At 31.1% G+C, this 8,048-nt stretch overlaps 1 long non-coding RNA gene across 2 annotated transcripts; it reads right to left on the minus strand.

The window, feature by feature from the left end:
* Positions 1 to 407: 407 nt before the first annotated feature.
* On the minus strand, positions 408 to 4,386 carry LOC111614234. Of its 2 annotated transcripts, XR_002754893.1 has the most exons (4): positions 3,633 to 4,386; positions 1,380 to 1,590; positions 939 to 1,000; positions 408 to 704 (listed from the first exon to the last, which is right to left on the minus strand). It is a non-coding gene; the product is annotated as an uncharacterized LOC111614234 (long non-coding RNA). The 2 variants fall into 2 exon arrangements; XR_002754892.1 differs by having other exon boundaries at positions 1,380 to 4,384.
* Between the last annotated feature and the right edge of the window lie 3,662 nt (positions 4,387 to 8,048).

Consider the following 8,048-nt stretch of genomic DNA (forward strand, 5'->3'; position numbering starts at 1 on the left):
TCTTTCTGCATTGAACAGAATTGAATAGCCTTCATTCTATTCTATTTAATGCAGTATTTACACATTGGAATTAATGCTCTAAACAAATAATTCTTACATTTTCTACACTGACGTGTCATATCAATACTCTGCATCTTCCTCTTTCTCCTGGTTTGGCTTGACTTTCCATTTCTGAAGTCCGAGAAGTGTTGGTCTCTGGACCAGATGTATTTTCTTTCTGTGACTAGTCAAATACCTTTTGGAAACATTAAGGTTCGATTTTCTTTTATCAATTTGATCATACGTCAACTCTAACACCCAACTTTTTCAAATTTTCTCTTTTGTTGGAAACATATGACATATTTCCATTAGAGTGATGCATTCACAACCCGAGTTAATTCCTGCTATGGGGAATAAAAATTTATCACTGGCATTTTTGGGTGTTGCCCGAGCAATTGTGTGCACCTGTAATCTGTCCACCATATGTCATCACCTTTCGTTAAATTATAAAATGTAATAATTTTGAGTTTCGGTAAATAACCCATATCTTCTTCACGATGGAACTGCAATACAGATGAGCAGCACATTTTTGTTATTCTTAGTAATATAGGATACAAGAGTCAATTTTTCTAGAATCACAATCTCCAGAGGCTGGATGACTGAAGCATAACACTAAATATATTTTCTGGTCTTTGTTTTTTTCTATTCTCAGAAACCGATTCAAACTGAAAAGCAAAAGAAAAAATATCAGTACTTTTGAATTTTTCATAAATACACAATATAATTTTTGCGAAAACAATCAGTGTAACTATGACATTTCCTGCCAAAAAAGTAAAAACCTTGTCCAGGACAAATAAATCATCACATCTTAATGAACATTTGAAGAAATTATTCAAACTTATTTTGGATAATTAGATATATAAATATTTGAAGTTAAATACCATATTGAATTTTCTTACCATAATCCAAATTGGGGAATTTTGGCACTCCTATTTGATTCTGTTTATTCTTAAAAACTTTCCTGAAAATGAAAAATTTCTATAACAAATTTATTTATGTAGGAAGCTGTGCATAATCATCAATAAAAAATTCAGAAATACTTTCTCATCTAATAATAATCAGTCGAAAGATGGTGAAATTAAAAATAATCATCACCAAAACAGTCAAATCCGGTGGTGCCCGAACCGCAAGCCGTGAGCCAATCGGGCTCAGCACCCGTCAACATGGCATGCAGTTACTTTAAACATCACTTATGATTGATAGAAACAGACTTACTTTTTATACATACGTAATATGCAAAATATTCACGAGCCACCCATCTACAATTTATGTGCAGTTTTTCCACCCATCAAAAAGTTTGGGAACCACCAGTCAAAGCAATACAGTCAGTATAAGCTTACCATTTTGATGGTTCTAACAAACATGGTACACAGATAACCATGAGGACATGCTAGGCCAAACAATCTTAAGGCAGTCAGGACTCAACAGAATTTAACATACAACTTTTTGAGAAGTACACAACTGTTGATACCTGCAGCATTTCATAGGGGGAAACCTTTGGCTTCCAAAGCATCAGAATTTTTTTAGATGGTCCCTTAGTGTGCCCCATATCTGAAAGAATGAAACATTTTAAGTTCAAATCAATTTCCTGTTAATAGGGAAGTTATGCCACTGTATCTCCCTTAAATACGTTTTGTAATCCACTCTAATGAAATGCATTAAAAAAAAACAAATTTAAATTTTTTTTAGTAGAGAACTCTCTTCTATTCCCTGTTATATCTCAAAGATGGATAGAAGTTACTTCTGCCAGAAAATGTTAGCATTTAAGTATTTTCTGTAGACATCTACATCTAATTCATTAAAAAACAATTATAAATTAAAATATGACTATATGTAAAACCAAATGAAAAGTATTTTAATATACTTAATAGTAGTATATAATTGAGAGACTCTGGGATAATTTGTTAAAAGTTTAACATTTTATAACTTTTATCCCAGTGTATCTAATCATTTTGAGGGAAAGACATCGAGCAGGGGCAAAATATGATGAATTCTAGCATAATTTCAAAATTGCTCGACCAATTCTCAGATAATTAGTATCCCAGAAACTCTCATACAAGTTGAAACCACACCCTTTTTGATGCCCCTTCGGTTATACTTTTTTGCACAGTTTGAACGAGAGTTTTTGGAATAAAAAGTCTATGTTTTTTTTTATATTAACAACTATCGACGTGTTTTCTAAATATGCCTATGTAATTCTGGTTAAAGACAATAACAGTGTCAATGTTAAACTTCTACCAACCGGCGCTCTAACAGACCACAGTGTACCTGAAGGCGGCCTATTAAGAAGGCCGAAAACATTCGTACTCGTGTATAAACGGCTAAAAATAAGTGAGGAAGGTTTTGTATTGATCGTATTATTTATTTTTATTACTATCCAGTCTTTGGTGATTTGAAATATAATAACGGTACTTTTTATTGATTTTATGATCTTTTCCCTTGATATAATTTATTATTAAAATATAAACCATACTTCATATATTTAATTTTTTTTAACTTTTTTCAGTCCACTTTCCTTTAATGAGTTTACTCAAACAAAACGATATATGTTACAAATTTTCCCCGTTTCCCATTCCATATTAGGACCTTCTGGAAATTAAGTTTTTTTTTATGTAAAAAAATAATTTTTACTTAAATATAAAAAGATAATTACCTTTTTCATCTAAATATATCATCTCGTCATTTTCATCTTCAAAAATCAAGGGTTCTTTGAGATACCACGAGGGAACATTTACTATGCTCCATTCTTCCGATAACATTTCATATCTAATATAAAAGTTATCGTTTATTTCTAAAACATATTCTATACATTTTTGAATTTCCAATATTCCTGAACTCAATTTAGTATATAAACAGTTGAAAATCGAAGTCGAGTAATTTAAACTAAATTGTTGTCTTGATAATTCTGTTAAACAAGTGCCAACAACTGTAAAAATGTCAGTTTATACTTGTTATTTTAAGCTCCTTTCTAAAAGTTTTGCCCTTGTCCCCTAATTTGTTTAATTTCTTTCGTAATTCGGCAACTGTTACATTCTTTAAGACCATATTCTTTAAAAGTAAATTAAAACTTTCCATTTGGTTTCCATCATTTACACACTACCAGAAGTTAGGTATTAATCGAGCCAACACTAGCACTGCAAGTGACGAAATTTAAATCATGCATGCCCCATAATTTGGCAATTAGTATGTTAATACATAAAGTTTCTTTATTGCTTACAACTGTTGTTGGATATCGTATTATTGTCGTATAAAGTAGACAATAATATAGCGATCCAAACATTTCTCTGCACAGAAAGGGAACGCCAAAAATGATTTAAAACTCATTCCTGGAGCATATCTGTGCCTTTCTAAAATTAACAACAACAAATTTCACACACCATTTCACAAATCACTCACTAATTCAAACTTAATTATAGGATTGTTTTGATTAACAATTTACAAAGAATCAGTAGTCAAAAACATTTAATTTATTATTTAAATAAAAATTGTTCCTTACTAAAATTTTTCTCACATTTCTACACATAATTATTGTTTTAAAAAATTTGTGAAATAATTTGTAAAAGCTATTTGTAATATTTAAAACCATACGTTACCTCTTGATGGCAATATCAGTGTAGAGATATAAAAGCACAAAACATGCCACGGCTTGATAACTTAATCCAGATATTATACTCACGCTCCTTAAAATGTGTTGAGTTTGTGCAGTGTGTCATTCAGAGTTGTGTAAATTTTCTAGCAAAAAAAAAAAAAAAAAAGGAAAAAAATTTTAATTGCACGTGGTGCCATGCTTTATTACAATCTTATCTTAAAAATCTATAAATAACGATAATGATGCACTCACAACCAATTACTGTATGATAATGAAACAACTAAAAAACGAACGTTTTCGAACCCCTTCTTGGCTCTGCATCAGGTTCTTAACTGTTCCTAGATGGTCATTCGATTATGGAATAATGTTTAATTAAAAGTTTGATTATAAATTCAAAAAATTCACTAAAAGCCATGTCGCATATGAGCAACGAGTCTGCATGCCTGGACGAAACAAGTGGCTAGATCGAGTTGTGAATCAATTTTTTCCAGGACAATGACAAAACCATCTCCTCTTTAAAATTTATGCACGTAGCTGTGAGGCTGGATTTAAAAATGTGCATAGCCTCTAACCATTTGAGGTGTTCAGTGGGAGGTGCAGTGAGAATGAGATTGGCCCAGGAAAAGTCGTCTACTATGCCTGCATCTGTTACATAAGTAGCAAGAGCCATAGAGGTTCTCTCATGACAAATATCTGCCCGATGTTCTTGTATTCTGATGGCCATGGAATGTTTAGTAGAGTGTATATGTATATATATATATATATATCAAATCTCTATCGCATCTTAAACGTTATTCCATAATCAAATACCCATCTAGGAACAGTTAAGAACCTGATGCAGAGACCAGAAAGGCTCGTTTGAACATGTTCATTTTTAGTTGTTTCGTTATCACACCATAATTGGTTCCGAGTGCAGCATTATAAAAAAAATCTATATTATTAATTATTATAAAATGACTTAATTAAGCGCCGCAAGTGACAAGATATAAATCGTGCATGCCCCATATTTGGCATTTAGTATGTTAATATTACACAAAGTTTCTTTAACTTTTACATCTGTTGTTGGTTATCGTATTATTGTCACATAAAGTAGACAATAATATAACGATCCAAACATTTCTCTGCACAGAAAGGGAACGCCAAAAATGATTTAAAACTCATTCATGGAGCTTATCTGTGCCTTTCTAAAATTAACAACAACAAATTTCACANAATTCTCATAAAATGGCAAAAAGATTAATTTTGAAGTAGAGATGCGTTTTATACAAGAAAAAATAAATAACGAAAGAAAATTGCAAATTCTTTTATCGAGTAGATCAAAATAGATGAACACACAAACTATCATCCACCCATACAAAAAACACATTTCTCAAATGATTCTTATGTGATGTTAAATTCTGTATATAATGGCCAACGGAGAAAACACGGGCACAGGGCCGAAGGTATATTTAACAGTTCCTCGTCGGTTCCATTTTGAAAAGCCCTCGAAATGGAACTGACGAAAAATTATTAAATATATTGTAATAATATTTTTATTTATAAATACATGTGACAGATCTCGAATAAGTTTTGTAAACATTCTTCATTAATTTATTAATTTTTTGTATAAAATTTAGCAGCCAAAAAAATGAGACCTTGCATTGGGATGATGTAAACTAACTGCGAAATTGGAAACAAATAAGCAAATGGAACAAATAACATAACGAACAAAGATTGTGATGACGTGGTCACAATGTCGGGCTGAAATTTTTAATTAATTATATTTTTAAAATATATACTTTCGATTCTAGTAGTGTCTTGTCCCTGTACATCATACTTTTCCTAATAAGTTTTGACGGTCATCCATCTTCCTCCTGGAGAAAATTTTTGAGTTGAAATCACGCGACTTCTGTTTCAGGCAGGAAGTTCGTATATAGTTAAATCTGGACCTCCTGCCCTTATGCTTTCCTCATACCCCCCCATAAAGTAGTCTGGTGGTCGCGGGAATTTAAAGTTTCCTCTCGTAATTTTGTCCGAATTATTATAACAATTGGTTTCTGCCAGCAAGGCGTGACTATATATTAGTCGACCCCCCTATAACATTGTTGATAATTCTGTTTTATATGAATTCCATGTTGTAAGAGGTACTTAGATTTTACAAATACGTGTGCCTGGCTGTGAGCGGCTCACGTATTTGTAAAATCTAAGTGACTCGTACAACATGGAATTCATATAACACGGAATTATCTACATTCTTATAGGGGGGTCTACTTGTATGTTATTTGTAAGATGTAATGCATAAACCCCTATCTATGTCTCGTTACCGAATCTAAAGCGATTTGAATTTGAATTTTAAGAGAAAATTTTCATCATTTTTTAAGTTTCGTCTGAATAATTTCGTGTAATTTTCGAAAATGACACAAAAACAGTGTAGTATGATATATTTATTTGCTTTTTATCTACATAATTGAAGAGTAATATTAAGCATTGCTGATTGAAATTATCAAGGTGAAGATCGTTTCTAATACGAAAAATACTGAAATAATNCAACAAATTTCACAAATCAGTCACTAATTCAAACTTAATTATAAAGACTCTGTAGTCAAAAACATTCAATTTATTATTTAAATATAAATTGTTCCATACTAAAATTTTTATCTTATCTAAAGAAGCTATATTATTAATTATTATAAAATGGAAATAAGCTTAATTTTGAGGGTAGAGACAAGTTTTATAAAAAAAATTGTACATACTAATGAATAGAATCTTCGTTAAGTCCAACCCCACTAGAAATATGACAACTTCCACCCATAAACATTTAACCACCCAAAATTTAAAAGCATCTATCACCTTTATACACAAACCTAGCAAAATTTCGGAAACCCTCCATTGGTTCAGGTCTCATTCTCACCATAGCCTGATTTGCCATAATTTTGCTCTATTGATGCCATCATCTTCATATCCTAAAACTATTTCTCTATTTTTATTATAAACTAGCTGCAAGGACCCGCTTCGCTGGGTTTTTAAAAAGTAATGATAGTGAAGATTAAGATAATTACATTATAGCAAATCTTACCCATTTTCACAGAATGCAAGAATTAGGTCCCCCGTTTCCAGACTAATTAGAGAATTTTTACGAGTCTAAAAATATGTTCAATTTCCAGCAAAAACCGCCTGTAAACCTTGCACACCGCTTTATATTAACACTTCCACATACAAACACCATTCATGTGCGATGTGTAGTTTTGGCTGAAAAGTGAAATATAGAGAGACACATGTCCATATATATATATATATATATAACCCATTTTCTCTAATTTTTCTGCACTAATGTATAAATGTATAAAATGTTGAATCAGAATTCTTTCCATGTGAATTTATACAGTTTCTCACTGAACACCATTGAGATTGACTTCTTTTGTGTGCATTATAATTTTCATTTTCAATTCTTGCTTAATTTCTTTTAATCTGTTTATAAAATTTCAAAACTTGCAAGCAGGTCATGAAATAACTCTAGTTTACTTCATTTGCTGTTAGGAATTACCCACAATACCACACACACTTAGAGCAGCCAATTCTACTATAGCACATCCCAACTGGGTTTTAATCTGTCTCAACTCTGATATATCGAATTGCATGAATGGCATTGACCTCAGTAGACCAGCTGAAAACCTCTGTAATGTGTTCATGCAAAACTGTTTGCAGATTTTGGAAAGTGGAATGTCATATTACATACCTCAGGTTATTAATAGGATATCAAATTTTCAAACAATCGATATTGGCAACACAACATAATAAAAGGATTTTCTTTGTCAGTTGTTTGTAATACTATTCTATGTAAATACAACATTTTGTTCATAAAATTAAAAAAATTCTTTTTATTCAAAGAATGAATGTCATTTTGAAAAATAGAATGTATTAGACATATAAATTAATTTCAATACTTAAAGGTGGAGGGACTTTTACTATTTGTTTACATATGTCTCTTTGCCCAAAATATGTATCAGTACAATCTAGGTCAACTAATTGCCCTTGTCCCTTCTACTTATTTCTTGTTTTTCTGTAAATAACATTGAATCAAATACGTCATTTTGTAATTATACCAATATTTTTGATGTATTGTAGGTAATAATTTAATTTTCTTAGCATATTATTTTTTTCTTGTTTTAAAATGGTTTAATTTTTGGTTTATTGTAATCTTTTTCAACCATATACAGGTATACCTCGACTTACGTCGTTCCTGATTATACGTCGTTTGTCAAAAAAGTATATGGAAAAATAAAAATCAAGTTTAAGTCATTTTATTCGACTTTACATCTGTCCGCCACAAATATTGAAGTCGTAATATCACCAGAAAAACGTTTAAAGCACATAAAATCATATTAAAATATATACAAGTATGTACTGTATTTACAGTACATGCATTCGTAAATTTAGATTA

The sequence above is a fragment of the Centruroides sculpturatus genome, unplaced genomic scaffold, assembly GCF_000671375.1.
Source record: "Centruroides sculpturatus isolate CEXI.00-Female unplaced genomic scaffold, Cexi_2.0 scaffold2142, whole genome shotgun sequence".
NCBI classification, from domain to species: Eukaryota; Metazoa; Arthropoda; class Arachnida; order Scorpiones; family Buthidae; genus Centruroides; species Centruroides sculpturatus.